Genomic DNA, 25549 nt, shown 5'->3' on the forward strand with positions numbered 1-25549 from the left:
ATTAAATGGTTTGAGTACGTTTTTGAGTTCCCACCAGTGTTCACCAAGGGCTGTTTACTTTGGCCGCTGTCCAGGAAACATGATTACATAATTCAAAGCCAATGAACGAGACTTTGCTGATGTTGCTCAGGACTCAGGTAGACACATGCAAGCTGACCAGTCCGGGTTTCCCTGATTGCAAAAGACACAAGTCCTTCAGTAACGGGTTTCTCGCATTGTGTACAGCAGAGATATCGCAAGGCAGCTTACACAGGAGGAGGACGGAGAAAGGGGGTTGGCTGGTTTGAGAAGAAGGCCAAAAACCTCTATGGTAAATATGGGGTTCCACTCACTTCTGCACAGCCTTTTGGTAGCCATGACAACCTTGAGTATTCTTCAATAGCTTGGGGGGTTCTTAAATGCCTTCACCGGTCTTGCTAGAAATCCTCCCCTTTGTACTACTGGGTTCTCTCGGAGCAGACGGTTGGCTTCCACAGGAGTCAGTCAGTCGCATTCCAGACAGAAAACCTGCGGTAGTGAGGGAGAGTTGTACCACCTCAGCTATCAAAGTTCATTTCTCAATTGACATTAGTGAAGTAGATATCTGGTCAACGTCACACTGCTCTTAATAGGAACTGGCTACACACAGTTTTAATCAGTGCAGAGTTATTGCAGATTTCACATGAAACATAGAACAGAGAAGAGCACGGTCAAGACTCACTGTGCTCAGTTCTGGTCGCCTCACTGCAGGAAGGATGTCGAAAAGGTGCAGAGGAGACTTACAAGGATGTTGCTTGGATTGGGGAGCATGCCTTATGAGAATAGGTTGTGTGAACTCAGCCTTTTCTTCTTGGAGTGAAGGCGAATGAGAGGTGACCTGATAGAGGTGTACAAGATGATGAGAGGCATTGATCGCGTGGATAGTCAGAGGTTTTTTCCCAGCATGAGAGGGCACAGTTTTAAGGTGCTTTGAAGTAGGTACAGAGATGTCAGGGGTAAGTTTTTTACACAGAGAGTGGTGAGTGCGTGGAATGGGCTGCCGGCAACGGTGGTGGAGGCGGATATGATAGGGTCTTTTAAGAGACTCCTGGATAGGTACGTGGGGCTTAGAAAAATAGAGGGCTATAGGTAACCCTAGGTAATTTCTAAGGTAGGGCCACGTTCGGCATAACTTTGTGGACCGAAGGGCCTGTATTGTGTTGTAGGTTTCTATGTTTCTAAAGACCCTTTGGCCCACAATGTGCCGACCAATTTGTTTCCATTGGACATAAAGACATCTGGGATGATCTGAGGTTATGGGAATGGTTCTATAAGAATCTGCACTTTCCTGAATGCCAAATGAGCTCAAGAGACAGGCACTGTCTCTGATAGACACCATCAGCATAGAAACAGACCCTTTGGCCCACTGGGTTCGTGCTAGCCATCAAACACCCATCCACACTAATTCTAGTTTACTCTCCTGATGTTTCCCTTAACACACCCCAGACTCGACCACTTAGTTACATCCAAGGGACAATTTACATGCGTCAGTTGAACTTCTTTGGAGAATGTCCAGCCAATAGAGCACGTAAAGCAAACCCGTGTGATCAGATGGGAGAATGCCCAGACTCCACACAGACACCCGTATGAATGGAGATGTGAGGAAGCATCTCTGTTAGCTGCTCAAGTTGCCACCTTGGGAAACATCCTGGCATGGTTGTCTCATTGTAGGTGTTATAAAATCGAAGGAGGCAGCAGAGTAGTGTACTGGTTAATGTGCTGACTGTCAGATTGGGGTTTCATTTTCGCTGCTGTCTGTAGGAATTTATAAGTTCTTTCTGAGACTGCTTGGATTTCCTCTGGCTCCTCCAATTTCTTCTCACATTGCAGGGTTAGGGTTAGTGAGACATGGGCATGCCATGTTGGCGCTGGAAGAGTGGCAGCACCTGCGGGATGCCCAGCACAACCTTCGCTGCTTGATTAGATGCAAGATGATGCACTTCACTTCATCTGACAACTAAAGCACATTTTAAGATTTAAATCTTTCATTGTTGTTCAGATATAGCCGATTCAAAAGGGCCTGGAGTAGAAGCCTCATCGGACGTTTCTTTGGGGCAGTGTAAAAATTTCTCATTCCTTTCAGAATCAGAATAAGGCTGGCATATGTCATGAAATTTGTTGTTTTGCAGCAGGAATACATAGTAATAAAAGCTCTAAATTACAATAAGAAATATATACGGTGTATATAAAAATTAAATTAAATAATTAGTGCAAAAATAGAAGGAAAAATAGTGAGGTAGTGTACATTCAGAAATCTGACGGTGGAAGGGAAGAAACTGTTCCTGAAACTTTGAGTGTGTGGTTCAGGCTCTTGTATCTCCTCCTTGATGGTAGCAATGAGAAGAGGGCATGTCCTGGGTGATGGAGGTCCTTAATGATGGATATCACCTTTTTGAGGCATGTTCTTTTGAAGGTGTCCTGGATACTGGGGAGGCTGGTGCCCATGATGGAGCTGGCTGAGTTTACAACTTTCTGTAGCATTTTTTGGCCCTGTGCAGTAGCCCCTCCATACCAGACGGTGATTCAACCAGTTAGAACGCTCTCCACAGTGTACCTATAGACATTAGCAATTGTCTTTGGTGACATAACAAGCCTCTTCCAATTTCTAATATAGCCCATGTTGTGCCTTCTTTGTAATTGCTTCAATAGGTTGTCCCGGGATAGATTCCCAGTGATGTGGACACCCAGGAGCTTGAAATTGCTCACCCTTTCCACTTCTGATCCCTCGATGAGGACACAATGGTGGGAGTCGAGAGAATAGAGTGGTGGGCTAAGGATGCACTATATTGATTGTCAGAAAGGAGGAGATATTATTTTCAATCTGCACAAACGGTGATCTCCCAGTGAGGAAGTCAAGGATATTTGTACAGGGGCTCAAATTAGAATTGAGGGTACAGAGGTGTTGAACGCTGAGCTGTAATCAACGAAGAGCAGCCTGATGTAGGTATTACTGTTGTCCAGGTGATCTAAGGCCAAGTGGAGAGCCAGTGAGACTGCGTTTGCTGAAGACCTGTAGTGATCACAGGCAAATTGCAATGCGTTCAGGTCCTTGCTTAGGCAGGAGTTGATTCCAGCCAGGACCAACCTCTCAAAGTACTTCAACATAGTAGAAATGAGGAGTGCCACTGTGTGATTGTCATTGGGGCAGCTCATCCGCTTTTTCTTGGGCACTGGTATGATTGCCGCCGTTTTGAAGCAGGTGGGAAGCCTCGAAAGCAGCAGTGAGAGATTGAAGATGTCCTTGAACACTCTCGCCAGTTGGTTGGCACAAGTTTTCAGAGAACAACTATGTACGCCATCAGGGCCTGATGCCTTGCGAGTACAAATTATAAACCAGCCCCTGCGTTCATCATCCAGTTCACTTCTGACTTGTACAGACACTGTTTTGCACTGGGTACCATAATGACACCAAGGTTATTGCTGTGACAATTATACTCCACATCTCTAGGAAAATTACCTGAGTTTGACCCCAACCCTTTCTCCTATGGTCCACTCTCCTCTCCTAATAGATTCCTTCTTCTTCAGTCCTTTATCTTTTCCATCTATCATCTCCCAGCTTCTCACTTCAGCCCCCTCCTCACCACATACCTTCCCCCTCACCTGGTTTCACTTATCACCTTCTAGCTTGTACTCCTTCCCCACTCCCCTTCAACTTCTTATTCTGGCTTCTTCCCCCTTCCTTTCCAGTCCTGAGGGAAGGTCTCAGCCCGAAACATTGACTATTTATTTCCCTTCATAGATGCCGCCTGACCTGCTGAATCTCCCCCAGCATTTTGTGTGTGTTACACTGGATTTCCAGGATCTGCAGAATCTCTTTATCATGGTCCTGACTGAACAGCAGCAGGCATCCAAGCTTGGACATTCCAATTCCATGGAGTGTGGTTAGCTATCACTGTCCCTTTAAGACTCAGACAGCCAATTATTGCCTGCTATATTGCTTCCTGGAAAATCCTCACTTAAAGGCCTTGTGCTGAGCACTCTGTGCTCAATTGTAGGAATTCCATTTCTAGTACTGCTCTTTGTGACTTTGCCTTTGGATTTCATTTGTGTCATCTTGTGTATTTTGAGTTTGAGTCTGGGTATTTTCTAGACCTTACTCTGCCCTTGGGTTCACCACCATCCATAGCCTCCTGTGTTTATGATTTGCCAACCCTGGGTGTCATGTGGAGTTTGCATGTTCCTCTGGTGATCCTGTGGGCTCCCACATATTTCAAAGGTTAATTTGTTAATGTACATTTGCCCTAGTGTAGCTATGTAGCAGAAGTAGATGGACAATGGTTTGTAGGGGAAACTCTGAGAGCTCACATATGCCCAAGGGGCCAAAGGGCCTCTATATTGTAATGAAATTGTATAGCTGCTTTCCCATAGTGGGTCAGGGAATATGATCCATGGGGCTAGAGGTGGGTTCTTTAAGACTAAGTAATACAATAAAAACTGTAAAATTCTTTGTTGCTGTATTGCATATTCTTCCATTCAGTGGCAGAAGACAATCAATGGACCATTCTCTTCAGAAAACCTAAGTATCTACCACCCTGCAGAGGGAGGCAGAGGTGCACTGATGGGACTGCTTTGAGTCAGTGGACTGGATAACATTCAGGGATTCATCTTAGAGTCTGAATGAATAACTTCATCAAGATCTGTGTGTTTGAGTGTGTGCCTTCGAGAACATGCCAGGCATAGCAAAACCAAAAGCCGTGGATGAACCAGGAGATCCATAGTCTGCTGAGGGTTAGATCTGTGGCATTCAAGACCGACGATCAAGAACTGTATAAGAAGACAAGGTATGACCTGTGGAAGGTTATTTTAAGGGAGATAAAACAATTCCAGTTGAGGTTAGAGATGGAATGAGATGCATGTCAGCTTTCACAGAGTTTGCAGGCTGTTACTTCCTACTAAGCGAAGCCTAACACCATGAACGACTGTGAGGCTTCACTCCCAGATGAGCCTAATTGTGCAGACTTCGTAAGGGAGAATAGAACTACACCTGTGTGAATCCTTGCAGCATCTGGTGACCCTGTGCTCTGTGTCTTGGAGGCCGACTTCAGAGCATCTTTCAAATCAAATCAGTGAAGATTTTGCTGGGCACTGACATGGCATGCCCACAACTCACTAACCCTAACCATGCATCTTTGGATTGTGGGAGGAAACCAGGGCACCCAGAGCAAACCCAATTGCTCTTGGGGAGAGTATACAAGGGACAGCGACAGCTAACCTTACCCCAGGGAATTAGAATGTCCAAACTTGGATGCCTGCTGCTGTTCAGTTGGGGCCATGATAAAGAGATTCTGCAGATCCTGGAAATCCTGTGTAACACACACAAAATGCTGGGGGAGATTCAGCAGGTCAGGCGGCATCTATGAAGGGAAATAAACAGTTGATGTTTCGGGCTGAGACCTTCCCTCAGGACTGGAAAGGAAGGGGGAAGAAGCCAGAATAAGAAGTTGAAGGGGGTTGGGGAAGGAGTACAAGCTAGAAGGTGATAGGTGAAGCCAGACGAAGGGGAAGGTATGTGGGTGGGGGAGGGGGTTGAAGTGAGAAGTTGGGAGGTGATAGGTGGAAAAGATAAAGGACTAAAGCAGAAGGAATCTGATAAGAGAGGAGAGTGGACCATGGGAGAAAGGGAAGGAGGAGGGGTTAGGGTCAAACTCAGGTAATCTTCCTAGAGATGTGGAGTTTAATTGTCCGAAGCTGTGCAGTAGCAGCAATAAGCTTGATACTGTTATGGTACCCAGTGCAAAATGGTGTCCGTGCAAGTCGAAAGTGAACTAGATGATGAATGCAGGGGCTGGTTTACAATTTGTATTTAATAGTATCAAAATAACCAGGAGTATGAAAGAAAAATGTCCTTAGTGGAATCAAATTCAACTCTGGAAGTCAAATAAAACCGCTGTCACTTTCAGGCTCCGTTACACTGACTGAACTGCTGGCTGCAGTCGTAGCTTTGCTCAAGGCTGTAATATGATTGACTAGGGCTCCAATCACACCAAGTACAAAAGTAAGGATCATAAAGTTACTTGAAGTGTGGGATTATTTTATAGCCCTGTAATACACTTCACGTCAACTGCGACTTTTAACACATAAATCAACATTTTTCAGCTGGCTGCTTACTTACCTTTACCATCGTTCCTGCTCCTTATGATTCATTGTCCAGGAGCTCTACTGATACTGCAGCCGTAACAATGGGGTGAATGGAAGCAAGTCAGTGGAGATCAACTCCACCGAGGCCAGGTGAACGAAGAACAAGATTGCCTTTATTTGTCACAAGTACATCAAAACATACAGAGAAATGATTCATTTGTGACAAATCTAATTAGTGAGGATCGTGCTGGGCACTAACATAGCATGCCCACAACTCACTAACCCTAACTGTACATCTTTGGATTGAGGGAGGAAACCAGGGCACCCAGAGGAAACCCAATAGGTCTTGGGGAGAATATATACAAAGTCCTTACAGACAGTGGTGGGAGTCAAACCCTGATCGGTGAACCCAATATTAAATGTGAATTTAAAAACTATTAAACCGAGCATGGCTCCTCTTACCAATTAATCAATTAGCAAATGTGAATGGGGGTTGGTGCCTTTTTAAAAATATGTGTGATTCAAATGAATTATTTATTTAACTTATTTATATTTATTTCTTCCACTAATTTCTTTCTGAGAAAGAGAGCCAACATCAAACAAGTTATAGTTTTGGTGCAAAACTGTTTCCAATATTTAAATACTGCAGTTTTTTGATGGCAATTAACTGTTTTTTTTTGTACATTAGCATGTAGAGTTGTATTTTGCAGATTTGTAGCATGTTCACTGCATAATAATAGGCTGGAACTTGTGGAGGAAAGTAGTCAATTCTTTAGTGAACTCCCAGCTACCTTCACCTGTCCACAGAGTTGGGAAGAGGAGAGTGTGCCGAGTCATTTGAAAGGAGAGGAATGGCTCTGAAGGAGAAGGGTAAGCAAAGGGCAACTTACCTAGCTTTGAATTAGTTGGCTTTACTCTAATGTTTTTAATTGTTCAGGTGAAAATAGAGGGCTATGTAGGAAGGAAGGGTTATACTGATCTTAGAGTAAGTTAAAAGGTCAGCACAATATCATGGGCTAAAGGACCCATACTGTGCTGGAATGTTTTATGTTCTATGTTCATTCCTGGATTTATGACAATCCTGTGGTACATAGAATCCCATGATGTTGTGCCAACTTTTTAACCTACTTCTTTCCTCTCACATAGCCCTCCATTTTTCTTTCATTTATGTGCCTATCTAAGAGTTTCTTAGGTGTCCTTAATGTATCTGTGTCTACTACCACACCTGGAAGTGCATTCCCGGAATAATGTCTCATAAAGTGAAATTTCATAAATGGAAAACATTGGGTGAAATGGTTTTTGGGTATTTTGGTACAGTGTACCCATAATTGGAAAGAGAGGCAAGTTGTTCACTGAAGTGCAAAAGAGATTTATTGTCAAAGGGATGCACCCCCAAAGAGTCAATGACATTATGACATAGTGACAACTTGTAAACTGAATAATTAGAATATTAAGGAAAACCTGTGATAATTAAACGTTTAATTTGAATTGCTTTTGAATGTTTCTGAATGCTATGTGAATTCATTGACAGATTTGATAAAACCTGGTGTTGTGGGGTTGCTGGCTTTTGAGTTTTTCTCTGCTGCTGTAAGACTTTGGAGCTTATTCTCGCCTGACATTGTGATGCACAAGGCTTGCAGACCATAGTGCCAATAGTAAAAAGGAGAAAAACAGAGGGCGCTAACAACCTGAAATCAATGCAGGAAATACTGGACGCACCTTGCAGCATCAAACTGCAGAGGGTGGAAATCTGAAATGAAAACGGAAAATACCGCGAATATTCATGTGAATGATTGAGTTTTGTGATACAAAAGCCTGAAAACATGTGCCACAAGCTCAAGGAAAGCTTCGACCCCTCTGTTAGATGACTATTAAATGGTTCCCTTGTATAATAAAGTGGGTTTTGATCTCACAATCTGCCTCATTATGATGTTGCACCATATTGTCTATCCGCGCTGTACTTTCTCTGTAGCTGTTGAACTTTGTTCTGCATACTGTTATTACATTGTCTTTCGTCAGTGTACTACATAATGAATTTATCTGCATGATCAAGCAGTATGCAAGATAAGTTCTTGACAATAATATGACAAAAATAAATCAATTCCAATTGTTCAATTTCTTTCTTTCTCACATTCTGCATTTCATTCTATCTCTTGCTCTTCCTCTATTACTGTTTTTCTTTCTTTCTTTCTTTCTTACTACATCCTCTTTCTATTTCTTTTTCTTTCTTTGTCACTTTCTCATATTCTCTCTCACTCTCATTCTGTCTTGTTCTTTTTATTTCTCTCCTTTCTCTGCCTTCCTTTCTTTCTCTCTCTCTCTCTCCCTCCCCCCTTCTTTCTCTTAGAATAGTGTACAAAGGAATTTCACAGTGTCTGCAATGCAAAATGTTCAAAGTCAGTTCCATACTTCTATGGTAAAGGAGTCAGTGCCAATGATCTAAAATTCTATTAATGGTAGGAAACATAAACATAAACTTTTCTGAGGCCAAGGGAAGGGAGAGTCAAGAACAGGGTCAATATTTGGTCTGTGAAGATTTTACTGTAAATTTGAGCTCATTCCCTGTTAGGATATCCAATGGAATTAGTGTGGACTGAATGCATGGTATTGCGGTAATCCAGGAAGATAAGGACAGTGGCAACACTCGCCTGGATTTAAACTACAACTTCAGTGACCCCGTGTGATAAACTCCACATTGTAGCAAAACAGAAGCTGACTCATGACTACTGTGAGTTTGTGTAAGGGGCAGATAAGCACCTCTGGCTCGTACTGCATGGGGTTAAAATCCCTGTGAAGTGTCAAGCTAGTTTTACTGAGCAGAAAATCCAGCTGAATTGATAAAATCTTCTGGGAATGCAGATGATCCAGGCTTGACTCACGAACAGGTATAATATACTGCTTCCTTTACCACATGTTAAATATCCAAATGAGCATTGCCAAGTTTAATTTAATACAGTACTGTATCTTACAGGAAGATAAAAGAACTAGTGATCACTTGTTGGGTAAAGGAGATAGATTTTAAGAGAGAACTGGCTTTTCCTCAGTTGTGTGAGTGCAGACAAACTTTTCACAAATATGGGGTCCAAGTCCATAGCACATTGAAAATGATAAGGTGATAACAAAAGCATATGGTGTGCTTGACTGGTCAGACCGCAGTTGAAGCATTGCTCTCAGTTCTGATCACCCCATTATATGAAGGATGTGGAGGACAGTGGACAAAGAGGGTGCCAAGATGTTTGCTAGAATGTTGTCTGGATTAGATGGTATGAGCTATAAAAAAGGTTCAACAAACCCGAGTTGTTTTCCCTAGAGCATCTGAGGCTGAGAGGAGATGTGATAGGGTTTTTTTTAAATTTTGAGAGGTATAGGTAGGGTAGACAGTCAGAATCTTTACCCTGGAGTAGAAATGTCAAACGCTAGAGACATGCTTTTAAGATCAGAGGGGTAAGTTTAAAGGTGATGTGAGGGGCAGGATTTTTATGTAGAGAGTGATATGCTCCTGGAATAGATTACCAGAGGTTGTAGTGGAAGCAGGCAGTTTGATGTAGTTTACTGTAAGAGGCTTTTAAATAGACACATGAATATGAAGGGTAAGGAGGGACGTGGATGATGCACATGAGGACGACGTTTTGATAGCAGCAACATTGTGGGATGAATAGCCTGTCCAGTGCTGTAATCTTCTAAACGCAATGTTCTAAATACACACTTAAAGAGTTTCACTCTTTCAGTAAAATATTAGGATGTTTTGTTTAAATGTTTAAATGCTACATTCCCTATTAACACATTCTCCATAGCTGCAAACCGTACTCTCAGGAATGAGTGGATTTAGACAATCTCAGATCTTTTCTGATGAAGCTCTATGTTTTTCTCCCTCTGTCTCACTACAGATGCTATCTGACCTGTTGAGTATTTCCAGATTTTCCCTTCTCTGTTTCAGATGTCTGTCATATTTTGTTGCAGTATTAAGCTTCAGCTGTGGCTACAACAGAGGCATCACTGGTGGATTCTCTCACTGTGCCTGAGCTGAGGGAGGAGAAAGATCTGTGCATGATCACGGCCCATTAACCTCAACTGGTGTCTATGCACAAACAGCAAGGTGGAATATCCAATGTCCTTAAGTGAAACTTCTGAGAATTGGAATGCCTGTGGTTGCATTTGTTCTAAGTTCACACAGGAAGAGGAGCTGCTCAGGGTGAAATGGAAATCCCATTGCTATCAATGAAATAACACATCATTAGTCTTATGGAAAGAACAGAGAATGGAGGAACATTGGAAGTGGAAAATACTTCCCATTACATTTGGAGGGTTGGACAATCTTGAAAGCCCTAAGAAACAGTTGTGGATTATAAGTCTGAACAAGAGAAGAGAGTGGTGAGCTAAGATGACCTTCAGACCTACCTTTGTCTGTCTCTGCCTCCCACACTCTCTGCCTCTGCACTACTTTGCTGCCTTACCATAAATGTTCAAAGCAATGCCTTAGAAGCAGACATCAATGATACAATCCACCCCCACTTCAGCCTGACATACCCCCTATGTTCCTTTGACGAAAAGAGTGTTTGAAAATCCAGGCACATAACTCAGACTCAACAGGTTGAGCGATTCTCATCTGCTCCTGAGACTTGGACTGCCTTAAGTAGTTTCTTCAAGGCACGGGAAAGAACACATCGGTATCTCTCAAAGCCCATAGGAAAGGTAAGCAAATGAACATTAGTCTCCCAGGCCAATATCCCCAGTATTGAGGCTCTAGTTAGTCTTGATTTGTTCCATTAGGCAAGCCATGTCACATGTATATCTGACACCAAATTTTCAAGATTTTACACACAGTCATAGGACAAGACACCAGGTAAACAAAGGATAAGTTTCCTTCATCAAATTCTGTTGTTTGACTCATTAGCACATTTGCTCAATTTTCTCAATCTGTTTCACCAAAATCAATGTTGTTTCAATCTAGAATTTTAGCAGCTCATTTATGTTACTCCCTTCCAAACATTCAAATTCAATCTTCTCCTTGCTGACAGTCATCGAGGATGCATGCTTAGCCCACTGCTCTATAAATTTGCCAATCGGAATTTCAGATGGTGATGAGGTGTACATGGGTGAGAAAGATCGACTGATTGAGTGGTGTTGCAACAACAACCTCACAATGTCAGCAAGAGCAAGGAATTCAAGAAAGGAAGTTTATTCAAGAAAGGGAATAGTGATAGCCCGGGAAATTATAGACCAGTGAGTCTTACTTCAGTGGTTGGCAAGTTGATGGAGAAGATCCTGAGAGGCAGGAATTATGAACATTTGGAGAGGCATAATATGGTTAGGAACAGTCAGCATGGCTTTGTCAAGGGCAGGTCGTGCCTTATGAGCCTGATTGAATTTTTTGAGGATGTGACTAAACACAATGTTGAAGGTGGAGCCGTAGATGTAGTGTATATGGATTTCAGCAAGGCATTTGACAAGGTACCCCATGCAAGGCTTATTGAGAAAGTAAGGAGGCATGGGATCCAAGCGGACATTGCTTTGTGGATCCAGAACTGGCTTGCTCACAGAAGGCAAACAGTGGTGTTAGACGGGTCATATTCTGCATGGAGACCGGTGACCAGTGGTGTACCTCAGGGATCTGTTCTGGGACCCTTAATCTTTGTGATTTTTATAAGTGAACTGGATGAGGAAGTGGAGGGATGGTTTAGTAAATTTGCTGATGACACAAAGGTTGGAGGTGTTGTGGACAGTGTGGAGGGCTGTCAGAGGTTACAGCGGGACATTGATAGGATGCAAAACTGGGCTAAGTGGCAGACGGAGTTCAACCCAGATAAGTGTGAGGTGGTTCATTTTGGTAGGTCAAATATGATGGCAGAATTTAGCATTAATGGTAAGACTCTTGGCAGTGTGGAGGATCAGACGGATCTTGGGGTCCAAGTCCATTGGACACTTAAAGCTGCTGCACAGGTTGACTCTGTGGTTCAGAAGGCATGCAGTGTATTGGCCTTCATCAACTGTGGGATTGAGTTTAAGAGCCAAGAGGTAATGTTACATCTGTATAGGACCCTGGTCAGACCCCACTTGTAGTACTATGCTCAGTTCTGGTTGCCTCACTACAAGAAGGATGTGGAAACTATAGGAAGGGTGCAGAGAAGATTTACAAGGATGTTGCCTGAATTGGAGAGCATGCCTTATGAGAATAGATTGAGTGAACTCAGCCTTTTCTCCTTGGAGCGACGGAGGATGAGAGGTGACCTGATAGAGGTGTACAAGATAATGAGAGGCACTGATTGTGTGGATAGTCAGAGGGTTTTTCCCAGGCTGAAATGGCTAGCACGAGAGGGCATAGTTTTAAGGTGCTTGGAAGTAGGTATAGAGGAGATGTCAGAGGTAAGTTTTTTAAGTAGAGAGTGGTGAGTGCATGGAATGGGCTGCCAGCAGCAGTGGTGGAGGCGGAAATGATAGGGTCTTTTAAGAGACTCCTGGATGGGTACGTGGAGCTTAGAAAAATAGAGGGCTATGGGTAAGCCTAGGTAGTTCTAAGGTAAGGACATGTTTGGCACAGCTTTGTGGGCCGAAGGGCCTGTATTGTGCTGTAGGTTTTCTGTGTTTCTATGTTTCTAAGTGATTGTGGACTTCAGGAAGGGAAAGTCAGGAGAACACACACCAGTCCTATTGGAAGGGTGAGCCTTGTCAGGTTCCTGGGCATCATTATTTCCAGAGAACTATCTTGGGCCCAATGCATCGATGCAATCACAAGGAAGGCACGCCAGGAGCTCAACTTCATTAAGAGTTTGAGGAGATGTGACATGTCACCAGAGACTTGCAGGTCTCAACATTTGTACTGTGGCAAGCATTCTGGAAAGTTGCATCACAGCCTACAATGTACAGGAGACTGCAGATGGCCGTAGACTCAGTCAGTTCCATCACGGCATGACCTTCCCCATCTCTGAGAACACCTTCAAGGTGCAGTGCCCCAAGAAGACGGCATCTATCACTGAAGAGCTTCACCATCCAAGACATGCTTTCATCATGTTTTTATGGTTGGGGAGAAGGTACAGGGGTCTGGACGCTCACACTCAAAGTTTCTGTGATAACTTCTTCCTCTCCACCATCAGATTCCTGAATGGTCCATGTACATTGCCTTGTTATTCATCTTTTGTACCATTTCTTTATTTTTCTAATTTATAGTAAGTTCTATGTCTTGCCCTGTACCGTTGCCACAAAACAACCTATTTCCTTACTTCAGTCAGTGATGATAAACCTGAACACGAGGAAATCTGCAGATGCTGGAAATCCAACCAACACACACATAAAAGTTGCTGGTGAACGCAGCAGGCCAGGCAGCATCTATAGGAAGAGGTACAGTCGACGTTTTGGGCCAAGACTCTTTGTCAGGAGTAACTGAAAGAAGAGATAGTAAGAGATTTGAAAGTGGGAGGGAGATCCAAAATGATAGGAGAAGACAGGAGGGGGAGGGATGGAGCTAAGAGCTGGAAAGTTGATTGGCAAAAGGGATACAGAGCTGGAGAAGGATCATGGGATGGGAGGCCTCGGGAGAAAGAAAGGAGGAAGAAGCCCAGAGGAAGATGGAGAGCAGGCAAGGAGTGATTCTGAGAGGGACAGAGAGAGAAAAAAGAGAGAGAAAAAGGGAAATGGGGGGGGGGTAATAAATAAATAAATAAGAGATGGGGTAAGAAGGGGAGGAGGGGCATTAACGGAAGTTTAAGAAGTCAATGTTCATGCCGTCAGGTTGGAGGCTACCCAGACGGAATATAAGATGTTGTTCCTCCAACCTGAGTGTGGCCTCATCCTGACAGTAGAGGAAGCCGAGGATAGACATATCAGAATGGGAATAAACTTGATTCTGATTCTATTACAATTTCTGTTAAATTATCTCACGTTGAAAATTCCTTTCCCTCCACCGGTAGTTCTTAAATTGTTGAGTTTCTCCAGCAGATTTCTGTTGCTCCAGATTCCAGCACCTGCAGTCTCTTGTGTTTCTGTTAATTAAATGGGACCCATGGTGGCGCAGCCATTAGTGTGACACTGTTACAATATCGTTCTGTGCGTCCTCCGTGAAATGTGTGAGCTTTCCCCGGGTGCTCCCGTTTCCTCCCCCAGTCCAAAGATGAACCGGTAGGTTAATTGGTCATTGTAAATTGTTCCGTGATTAGGTTAGAGTTAATCGTGGTTGTGGGGTTGCTGGGGCAGTGTGGCTCAAAGGGCTGGAAGGGCCTACTCCACTCTGTATCGCTAAATAAAATAATTAAAATAAATAAATCTAGCCCATTTTTCATTACCAGTACTATACGATCTAAACCATCAGTGGTATTCAGCCACAAAGTAATGGAAACTATTTTTTACACTTAAAGAAATCCACTGCCTTTTTAATGTGAATTTAGTCTGCTTTAACCAATGGATTGTCACCATCATCATCATCATTATGTGCTGTGTTGTATGACGTTGGCAATCATAGTCTCAAATTTTTCTGCACCAGTAGTTTGCCATTCCCTTCTTCTGGACAGTGTTTTTACAAGACGGGTGACCCCAGCCATTATCAATACTCTTCAGAGATTGTCTGTCTGGCGTCAGTGGTCGCATATCTAGGACTTGTGATATACTTCAGCTGCTCATAGGACCATCCACCACCAGCTCCCGTGGCAGGTGACCGTGACTGGGGGTCTAAGAAGGTACTACACCCTGACCAAGGTGCAGTAGAGGGAGGGAGCGCCGTCCACCATCCTTGATAGAGGCGTACCTCCACCCCACCACCCTCATTGTCAGGTTGCTATGGGTTTATCCACTCTCTTCATTCACCAATCATACTCGATATAATCTACACTTCAGCCTCATTTCTCATTCGTCAACTGTAGTCATATCCTTCTTGACTGACTACATGTGCCATTAGCAACATAGATACAAATGCAGTTGGCAGGGCAGTATAAATAGCACAGCTAAATGGGAAATTTACTGCAACTTACTGAAAAGAAATTGTCTAAACAATAAAGCCTGTGTACCTCTTGGTATATCCACTCTTATCTCAAGGATGATTTCATATTTCTTCACTAGTCTTGTCTGTTCAATCTTGCTCTGCCTCCTAGAAGTGTTATAATCAGCACTCTATTCTATGTTTTGGTTTAAGTTTTAATCACATTCTCTATATTTCTCCTTCCTTGTCTAAATTATTTTATAGCTTCCAATATCATTGGTGCCTAGTAATGTCTGCTAAAAGTATAGAGGACCAATAAATATCTTCTTTGTAGTTTTTCCTGCTTAAAATATTCTACAGATTATTACTGAAGATGTAACTGCAACAACAAAAACCTGTCACATTTAATACAGTGCACGACCACCCCTTTGCACGTACTACAATTGAGAAAAGTAAGTTGTGTGTCTAGGTCATAGGTCAGTGGCATTGGGGGGAGGTGGAAAATTAGCTGAGGGAGGTGGGGATTGGCACCTTGAGGACTAGAGTGAGCTTGCTGGCAACTGGCTGCAATTCCCATTTTATTCACGAACATCACAGGGCAGAGCTTCATGAAGGTCAGAGCATTGTTTCAGGGTCACTGTAACAAATGCTCTTGGCATTAACAACACTAGATATCTGCAGATGCTGCAAATCTTGAGTAACACACACAGAATGCTGGAGGAAATCAGCAAATCAGAGAGGGAGTCAAACAAGAGGTAATGGAATGGAATTTTGATTCTGGAGCGGGTGCTGTACGTTTCAGTTTTGTACCAAAATGAATGTTATACTTGGTCAATGAAAATGAAAAGGGGCAGATGCTGGAAACCTGAAATGAAAACAGACAATAGTGGAAACAGTCAGCAGACCAGGGAACATCTGTGGAAAGAGAAACAGTCTATGCTTTCCATCCAGAACACCTAATCAATTCAGATGAGTTCTGATGAAGGATCTTCAACATGAAAGGTTAATAATTTTCTTTCCGCAGATACTGTCTGACCTGCCAAGCATGCCCTGCAGACCATAAGACATAGGAGCAGAATTAGGCCATCTGGCCCATCGAGTTTGCTCCTTCATTCAATCATGTCTAATCCTTTTTTTACCTCCTCTTCAACCCCAGTTCCCAGCCTTCTCCCCGTGACCTTTGAGTCCTGCAGACTCATTTTTTTTATTTGAATCTTATACTCTGCTTGAAAAACTCGGCTTCAGTGAAACTGCATTCCAAGAGTACAATGCTACATATATAATTCTGCTGCTAGCTGTCAAGGATGAATTTCCATCTTATTGAGCGTAATTTAACAACTCCACAATTAAGTTTCTTTGTCACACCTTACCAACAATACTATTATGGTGCGGCCCTTAAAACGCAGTATAAGAATAATCACCTGGTTTTTTCCACTAGCTTGTGCTGCTTTATCAATATAATTGAATCAAAATTGACTAAACCAGAAGTGAGGAATGAGAAATTTAATACATAAATTATGCAGTGGAGAAGTTCTCCTTTCTTAGACGCTGGTATAGAATTCACTGTAGTGGATCCCCCTCTATCTCCCTACTGTTGAAGAAATCACTGCAGGTTCTCTCCATCTTATGAACACACCGTTCCATAAATCCAGAAGACAAAGGATCAGAATCAGGCTCTTTGGCAAATTGAGTCTGCTCCTCCACTCCATCTTGGCGATGGACAAATGAGCCCATCTTCTGCTGGATGGCAGCAAAGTATTTACATCTACCTTCTCCCCCCACTGCCATCTCCCAGCCCCCATGTGCTGTAGCAATCACAGGCTGGGTTGAGCTGAGCAGAACTGGGAACGCTAGGGGCTCACTCATTCTCTCACTCACACACTGAGTCAGTGAGCGAATCCATTCTTCCCATGCCTGTGCCCTCTCTTAACACAGCTGTTTCTGTAATCTTCTCCCGGGCACTGTTGTTAATTTATGACTTACCAGCAGCTCAGGCAATGAATTCTCAGGGAAGCAGTTGAGGCTTCCTCACTAAATATATTTCAGAAACAGTTAGATAGGTTTTTACATAGTAGGAGAATTAAGGGTTATGGGGAAAAGGCAGGTAGATGGAGCTGAGTTTACGGACAGATCAGCCATGATCTTATTGAATGGTGGGGCAGGCTCGATGGGCCGGATGGCCTACTCCTGCTCCTATTTCTTATGTTCTTATGAATAGTAAACAGTTGTTGTTTCGGGCCGAGACCCTTCATCAGGTCTCGGCCCAAAACGTCGACTGTTTACTCTTTTCCACAGATGCTGCCTGGCCTGCAGAGTTTCTCCAGCATTTTGTGTGTGTTGCTTGGATTTACAGCATCTGCAGATTTTCTTGTGTTTGGGGCAATGAATAGTTCTCAGTTCTCAGGAATGGAATCTTGTCAGAACCTGGTGACAGCTTGTAGAATGATTTATCCTAGTGACCTGTCCTGAGGAAGGGTTTCAACCCAAAATGTTGTCTCTTTTTTCCCTTTCCACAGATGCTGCCTGAGCTGCTGAGTTCCTCCAGCATCTTGTGTAATGATTTACTGCTGATGTCTCTGTTTGCTCATTTTGACAGAGGCTCTGAAAATTTAACCATTTTAAACCCAATGTTTTTTTTCTTAATTGACTAGGGATCTGACAGCTGTATACCAATGTAACCAATAAATACAAATAAAAATCTAAAACTACAGATGCTGCAAATATGAAATAAAGACAAACAAAATCTGAAATACAGGAGGATCATACAACATTTGTGGCAAGTGGAAATAACGATCTTTGTAGCACTGTTTCTCCATATTTAGAGAAGGCTGTGCTCACATTGGAGGCAGTGAAATGAGAGAGTCACAAAGAGAACAGCCCCCTAAGAATGCTGAAATATGGGAGGGGGATCGCTATGCCTGGTGATAAAATATTTTTGAAGGTGGGGGCAATTGTGATGAACTCTGCCATGGACGGGCTCAAGATTGGCTGTGAAAAGAGGAGGGTTGGGCAGGGGGCTAGTAACCCCATCCCATAAAAACGCAGAGCTACAGAAACTCCAAAGACCTCATGCCTGGGACAGGAAGGACCTTTGAAGCTGGACTACACCTGGGGACAACTTGAAAACTGATCCAGGACCCTGGCAAACTGCCACTGGGGGCCTACGCCCCAGAAGGGGTGATGGGCTTAAGAAGAAGAAGAAGAAGAAGAAGAAGAAGAAGAAGAAGAAGAAATTATGATCAATAATCAATTGAAGCTTTTTTTTACTTTTCATGTGCTGGGAGAAAATTGATAAGTTCAGCCCACCAGCAAATGCTACATGGCTCAGACTTCTCAGCAGGTACTGAAGACAAGATGGGAATTTTTTTTTCCTGGGCTTGAGTTATTGTTCTCAATAGTTGAAATCACTAAATTCTCCCTTCATGTAAAGTGAGTCTGGGCAGATGAAGATGCAATGTGTTCACCAACCATGGCACAATACATAAGGGTTTTATTATCATGTTTATTCTGTGATGGTATGGCAAGTCCCTGAACTGTGACATTAACTCTGTTTCTACCTCATTGAATGTTACTTGCTGAGTATAAACTGTGTGTTCTCTTTTATATCCCATTTCCAGCAGTTTCTTCCTTTTCAATTATAATTTCAGGGAATGACACCCTTACAAACACAACCTTGAATGACTTGGTTTAAAGAAAAAAATACCTAAAAATGCCTTGTGTAAACTAGCTTTCATATTTATTACTTTTACTTCCCAGTAGGGAAGCTGAGAAGGAAAAAGTGGGGAAAAAATAGAATTTATGATAAAAATAGAATAATGTTGAGTTGTTAATTGAATAATTGTGCTTGAGTTTGACGTTTGACTTGCTGGACACAAACCTGCAGTCTTGTGTGATGTCGGAGTCTTCCACTTCAAACTAAAGGTTAATAAAGAGTTCGATTCATGCTGCACAAGGAAACGCTGTGAAACAGAGCCATGAAAGGCAACTGTAACATAATACACTACTTTCACAGAAGTTGACTAGGGTACCTTAGAGGTTACTGACCACTTAATCTGCTTTTTTAAAAGGTGGTGTTGAGAACAAGACCTCCAACATAGCTGTACGGGTCAGTACAAAACAGATATCACTGAGTTTTGGACATGGAGTGTTTGGGTCCCGCACTGGAAAAATCTGTTTTTCTAACAGCATACTTTGTAAGTCGATTGTCTTTCAAACAAACTCACCTGTTTATCAGGACAAGTCTAACAAGTCCTTAAGAACAAAGCTTTTTTTAGTATTTACACATATTTTAGGATAGTTAATGAGTCCACTCCAATTCTAGCCACTATGCAACCTGGAAAGAAGTTTATGTCCTGGGCTGTTGTGGTCTCTGCTTTCTTGTGCTTTAAAGTTCAAAGTAAACTTATAATCAGAGTACATATATGCCACCATATACAACTCTGAGATTTGTTTTCTGCACAGTAAATAGAAAGAAACACAATAGAATTAATGAAAATATGCATCCGACAGACAACCAATGTAGAAAAGACAACAACTGAGCAAACTCAAAAAGAAAAGAACTAAAATAATAATAAATTAATAAACAATAATTATCAAGAACACGAGTTGTAGAGTCCTTAAGAGTGAGTCCATACGTTGGAGTGAGTGGAGTTCAGAAAGATGAAGCCTACGAGATGTCAATAACATTGAAAGAGTGCAGAGAAAGTTTACAAGGATGTTGCCAGGACTTGAGGATCTGAGCTATAGGGAAGTGTTGAATAGATTAGGATTTTATTCCCTGGAATATAGGAGAATGAGGGGAGAAGAATGAGGAGAGTGTTGATGGAGGTATACAAATTTATGAGGGAAATAGATAGGGTAAATGCAAGCAGGCTTCTTACAGTGCGGTTTGGTGAGACTAGAGATCATGGTTAAGGGTGAAAGCTGAGGTGTTTAAAGGAAACCTGAGGGGGGGTTTCTTCACTCAGAGGGTAGTTTGAGAGTGGAATGAGCTGCCAGTGAAGGTTGTGGATGTGGGCTTGATTTCAATACTTAAGAGAAATTTGGACAAGTACATGGATGGGAGGGGTATGAAGGGTTATGGTTCAGATGGGGGTCAGTGGGACTAGGCCGAATAGTTTGGCATGAACTGGATGGACAAAAAGGGCTGTTTCTGTGTTCTATGACTCTATGATTCTGTGAACCTGCAGCAGGCAACTCCAGCACTGGAGAGGTGTAAGATTTTGTAAGATTTTTTAACTTTGCTCTTAGGATGGGAACTAACTGAAGTAACTACCCCCAGGCCCGTACCCCAGTATCTATTGTTCTCAGCCAGATCTGATGCACAGGCCTTGTTATTTGCACCATCCCCCTGAAAAAATCACTTTGAGCTTTTTCTTTGCAGGAGATTTAAAAGTTGTTAAAGAAAACACTTTCAGCACCTTGAGGAGAATCCCTGGTCCATGAGTGCCCGCAGTGGGGAATGAGTATAAATATACAAGGAAATGTGAGGAAGGAGAATGAACATAGAACATTACAGCACCATACTGGCCCTTTGGCTCATAATGTGCCGGCTTCTTAACCTACTCTAGGATCGATCTAACCCTGTCCTCCTATGTAACCCTGCTTTTTTCTATCATCCATGTGTCTAGCTAAGAGTTTCTTAAATGCCCCTAATGTATCTGCCTCTACTACCACTCCTGGCAGGGCATTCCACACACCCACCATTGTCTATGTAAAGAATTTACCTCTGGCATCCTCCCTATATTTCTCCAGTCATGATAAAATTATGCCCCCTTGTATTAGCCATTTCAGCCCTAGGGAAAAGTCTCCGGCTGTCCAGACTATTTATGCTTCTTATCATCTTGTATGGTATACCTCTATCACATCACCTCTCATTCTACTTCATTCCAAAGAGAAAAAGCCCTAGCTCACTCGACATAGCTTCATAAGAAATGTCTCTAATCCAGGCAACATCTTGATAAATCTCCTTTGCACCCTTTCTAAAGTTTCTACATCCTTCCTATAATGGGGCAATCAGAACTGAATGCAATATTCCAAGTGTGGGTTTCCTCTCAACCAGGGTTATCCAGAGACGTAGGGTTATCCTCATGACACTTGAACACAATCCCCTTCATAAGGAACTTTGAAGGATCTAAGAAATTGAAAGGATTGCTCTCCTAGGAGCTGGCATGGATCCTACAGGCCAAATGGCCTCCTCCTGTGCTGTTATAAAATAAGGATCTGTAATGTGCCGAGGATCTTGAATCTTTGTGGGAAGCACAAGGAGATCAAGTGGAAATTGTGGAAAGAGTAGAATTATTTGCCCTCTCCGTAAAGCACGTTCTGCTTCATTTGTGTTTCTCTGAGATCACATAGGTCTCTTCAGGCATCTTGAAGTCCATGCAACTAGAGTGGAAAAAAGTCACTCTTGACCCTGAGAGACTGACTAAGATGATGGGTGATGGTTGTTTTCCCCCATATCATTTGACCACATGTTTCTTCTCATTTTGCACATGGGGAGGGGTTGATGTTGTTGGTGCTTGTGCGACTGGTTGTTTTGCACAGGGGTGGTTGATGTTTTTCTTTGGTTTTTTTGGCAGTGATTCAAAGTATTCAAAGTACATTTATGATGAAAGTATGTATGCAAAATACAGCCCTGAGATTCACCTTCCCACGGACAGCCACGAAACAAAGAAGACCCATTATGGAACCCATTCAGATAAAAACATCCACCACTCCCGTGCAATAAAACGAATCACACAAATGGCAACAAGAACGTCAACCCTCCCCACGTGCAAAAAAACCAGATCTGCAAATGGCAACAAGAAAGAATGAACAAAAACAGAGAAATTAATACAATATCAAAGGAATCCACATTCAATTCAGCTCAGTGTTCATTTGTCCAATCCACAAACCACAGACCCAGAACTCTGGTACCACCCTTCAACAACAGGGACCTTCCCTCTGGAGCAGCAAGCGAGAGGGAGCGAGAGATCGTCACATGTAAACACCTTCCTCTGGTGGTATTAGCAATTAAAATGTTTACTGTGTTCACCTGTGCGGTGCTATTCCAGATATTGAAAACTGTGTTTAAATATCATTATATCTTGCTGCTAGACACAACACCTACTTAATTGGCATCATATGATCATAAACCTCATGAAAACACCAAGACTTCCCAGTTACTTTAACCACTTTGAAGGATAAAAATGCTGGCTGGTTTTCCTATGCCTATTTTAAATGATACGTAATGAGTAAGCAAAAATAAAAATCTACTTTTAAACACCCCCAACGTCATATCCTTTCTACTAAAAACACACTGGCTACTTTATTAGTTACCTCCTTTACTTAGTAAAGTGGTCACTGAGTGTCGGCTCATGGTTGCCTGCTGGTGTAGCCCAACTACTTCAAGGTTTGATGTGTGGTACATTCAGAGATGATTTTCTACACACCACTGTTGTAACACGTAGTTATTTGAGTTACTGTTGCCTTCCTGTCAGCTTGAATCAGTCATTCTCCTCTGACCTCTCTCATTATCAAGGCATTTTTGCCCAAAAAACTGCCCCTCTCTGGATGTGTATTTGTTTCTCTCACCATTTTCTTTAAACTCTAGAGACTGTTGTGCGTGAAAATCTCCCATGAAATCAATAGTTTCTGAGATACTCTAACCACCCCATCTGGCACCAACAGTCATTCCATGGTCAAAGCCACTTAGATCACATTTCAAAGTTTCAAAGTACAATTATTATCGAAGAATGTATAAATTATACAAACTTGAGATTTATTTGCTTACAAGCAGCCACAAAGCAAGAAGCCTGAAAAAAACAATTGAACAAAAAATAAAAGAAAACTTACTCCCACTGTGCAACAGAAAGGGAAAAAACACAAATCATGCAAACAATAGAAGCGAGCAACAACATTCAGAACCAAATTGAGTCCTCAGATCCAAATCCCAGAGCAGCCCACAGTAGGCCCAAAGCCTCACATCAGTTCATCATATTAGTGGGCATGGAGCACAGCAGTCAGGGCTGACTTCATAGCCTCTGGCGCTGAGAGAGGAGAGGCCATCACAGAGAGCGAGGGAAATCGGCTCTCACCTCCAATCCAGAAACCTTATCTGTCCAGTCTATCTTGGTCAGCATTTAAATTGCCCAAGATAATGGATCATAACTCGCATCAGAACCTGGGAACCACTGCAGTGAAAGACCCCGGCACCATAGAGAGAGGAGTGAACATTGCGGGAGAGTGAGTGAAATCGGCTCTTGCCTCCGATCTGGGCCAATCTCCCATATTTTGATGTTAGGTCTGGACAAGTGAACCTCTTGGCCATGTCTGCGTGCTTCTGAGTTGCTGCGACATGATTGGCTGATTGGGTAATTGCATTAATGAGCAGGTGTACCTAATAAAGTGGCCACTGAGTGTATATTGAATCCATAATTGGAAGTAAAATGACCATTCTTAAAATCTAGGTGTTGCATTATAAAGTAGTTTTGAAACATTCTGTCAATTAAATTTATAAATCACTATTCAAATTATCTTAAGCCTTTGCTAAATTTTCTCATTTGATATTTTTCAAACACTGGATTTCTCGGCTGCGTGAGTCTAGGGAAGACAATCTCCAACCCCACCAAACGTGTGAGATTGAGGTGCGAGCCCCACCCCCCCAAACCCCCCGTTTGTGTAGGTGCTGTGCAATTCGTAACCCTGTTACAAATGAGTACCATGAAGTAACAGGAAGTAGACCACATACAATTAAAAGATTTAGCTTTATAATACTTAATTTGACTAAAGAAAGAACAAAAAAAAGAAAGGGCCCATTTTAATGAAACAGTCTGATGTGCACAAGTCGGAGCTCACAGTTTCCCCTTCACTGATCCTCCTTCGATCTCACCCCAGGCTTCGTTAAATCACAGCCTCCACTCTGGGTCGAACCTCTTGTCTCTTCACCTCTCCCTAACAAAAGTCTGAAGTCCAGCCTTAGTGTCCCTCACCAGAGAAACCTCCTCTTAATCCAGCCATCCTATTGGATGGCACACAATTCTCCTATCTCCTATCTTCAACAGTGACCCAAACACAAGCGGAAAACAAGCAGCTCGCACAGAACAGCACAAAATGAAATACACAGAACAACGTAACAGCACAAAACATGAACCAGGGCATTACACTTCGATAGAATTGCCCTGTTCTGGGATGGCACAATAGCACAATACATTAATGTGCTTCCGTTCTGGCAAGTGAGTGCAGGTTTGATCCAGTTCTGCTCAGTTGCCAAATGAAAGGCACAAGTCAGGGGCAGCTCCTGCAGAGGAAAGGAAATTTGGCAGCATGTAGTCAACACTTTTGCTGTCTGGCAGACAGCTGTGGAGAACAGATAGTCAAGATGAATGAGTCTGTCAGGGCCTGTGGTGCTACCATCAACCATTACCGAAAATAGGTCAATATTCTCTGTCCTTGATAGGGGATATCTTTGCAAACATTTCTGAAGGAAAACACTTCAGCAAAGTGGACTTAGCTGAGGCCTACCTATAAATGGAGAAGAGTCCAAATTGTTTGTCATCATAAATACTCACAAAGGGCTTTATTGCAATATTAGGCTGATTTTTGTAGTAACTTCTGCACCTACAATCTGGCTGAAAGCGATGGACCAGCTGCTGCTGCAAGACTGCCCAGGCACTCAGTGTTACCTGGCTGACATCATTGTTACCGTAAGAATAACAAGGAACATCTCCAAAATATCAAGACAGTGTTAAAAAAGATTAGAAGATTATGGGCTCAGAGCCCAATGCAACAAGTGTGAATTCTTTAAACCAGGCATCACTTACTGTGGTTGCACCCTTGATTACACAAGTGTGCTGAGAATTCAAGCAGTGATGGATGCCACAAGGCCAAAGGATGTGCATCACTTGCAGATCTTTTTAGGATTTGTCAATTACTGTAGTAGATTCCTGCCAAACCTGGCTCCTGTGCCCCACTCTTTGATCTCATTACTACAGATCGGGAAGAAATGGCAATGGACAAAGCAGTGTGAATTCTTTAAACCAGGCATCACTTACTGTGGTTGCACCCTTGATTACACAAGTGTGCTGAGAATTCAAGCAGTGATGGATGCCACAAGGCCAAAGGATGTGCATCACTTGCAGATCTTTTTAGGATTTGTCAATTACTGTAGTAGATTCCTGCCAAACCTGGCTCCTGTGCCCCACTCTTTGATCTCATTACTACAGATCGGGAAGAAATGGCAATGGACAAAGCAGTGTGAGGTGGCTTTCCAAAAGGCAAAGGAGATGGTGACATCAGGCACTGTACCCACACGTTACGATCCACGCCATCCGGTGATGCTTGCCATGCACTATTCAGGATGTCAACACAACCAGAAAGAAGGTGCCAGAGCTGTTAGAACCTCTTCCTGTAGTCCCGGGGTCAACTGCTACAACCACTGCAGAGGAGGCCGCAGAACCTGAGATTATTTCAAAGCCACAGATCTCTCCTGCTAAGCAGAGTGACTCCTCTGCCCTCACAGGAAAGATGTTATCTCACAAGAGTAAGAAATCCTCAACTGTGATTAAA

The 25549-nt window shown here is 42.7% G+C and overlaps 1 long non-coding RNA gene across 1 annotated transcript; it reads left to right on the top strand.

The window, feature by feature from the left end:
• The first annotated feature begins 218 nt into the window (after positions 1 to 218).
• LOC140200688 (uncharacterized) lies at positions 219 to 22260 on the top strand. The gene is made up of 4 exons (XR_011886692.1): positions 219 to 310; positions 6807 to 6966; positions 19069 to 19194; positions 21583 to 22260. It is a non-coding gene; the product is annotated as an uncharacterized lncRNA (long non-coding RNA).
• Positions 22261 to 25549: the final 3289 nt, after the last annotated feature.

The sequence above is a fragment of the Mobula birostris genome, chromosome 7 (assembly GCF_030028105.1).
Source record: "Mobula birostris isolate sMobBir1 chromosome 7, sMobBir1.hap1, whole genome shotgun sequence".
NCBI classification, from domain to species: Eukaryota; Metazoa; Chordata; class Chondrichthyes; order Myliobatiformes; family Myliobatidae; genus Mobula; species Mobula birostris.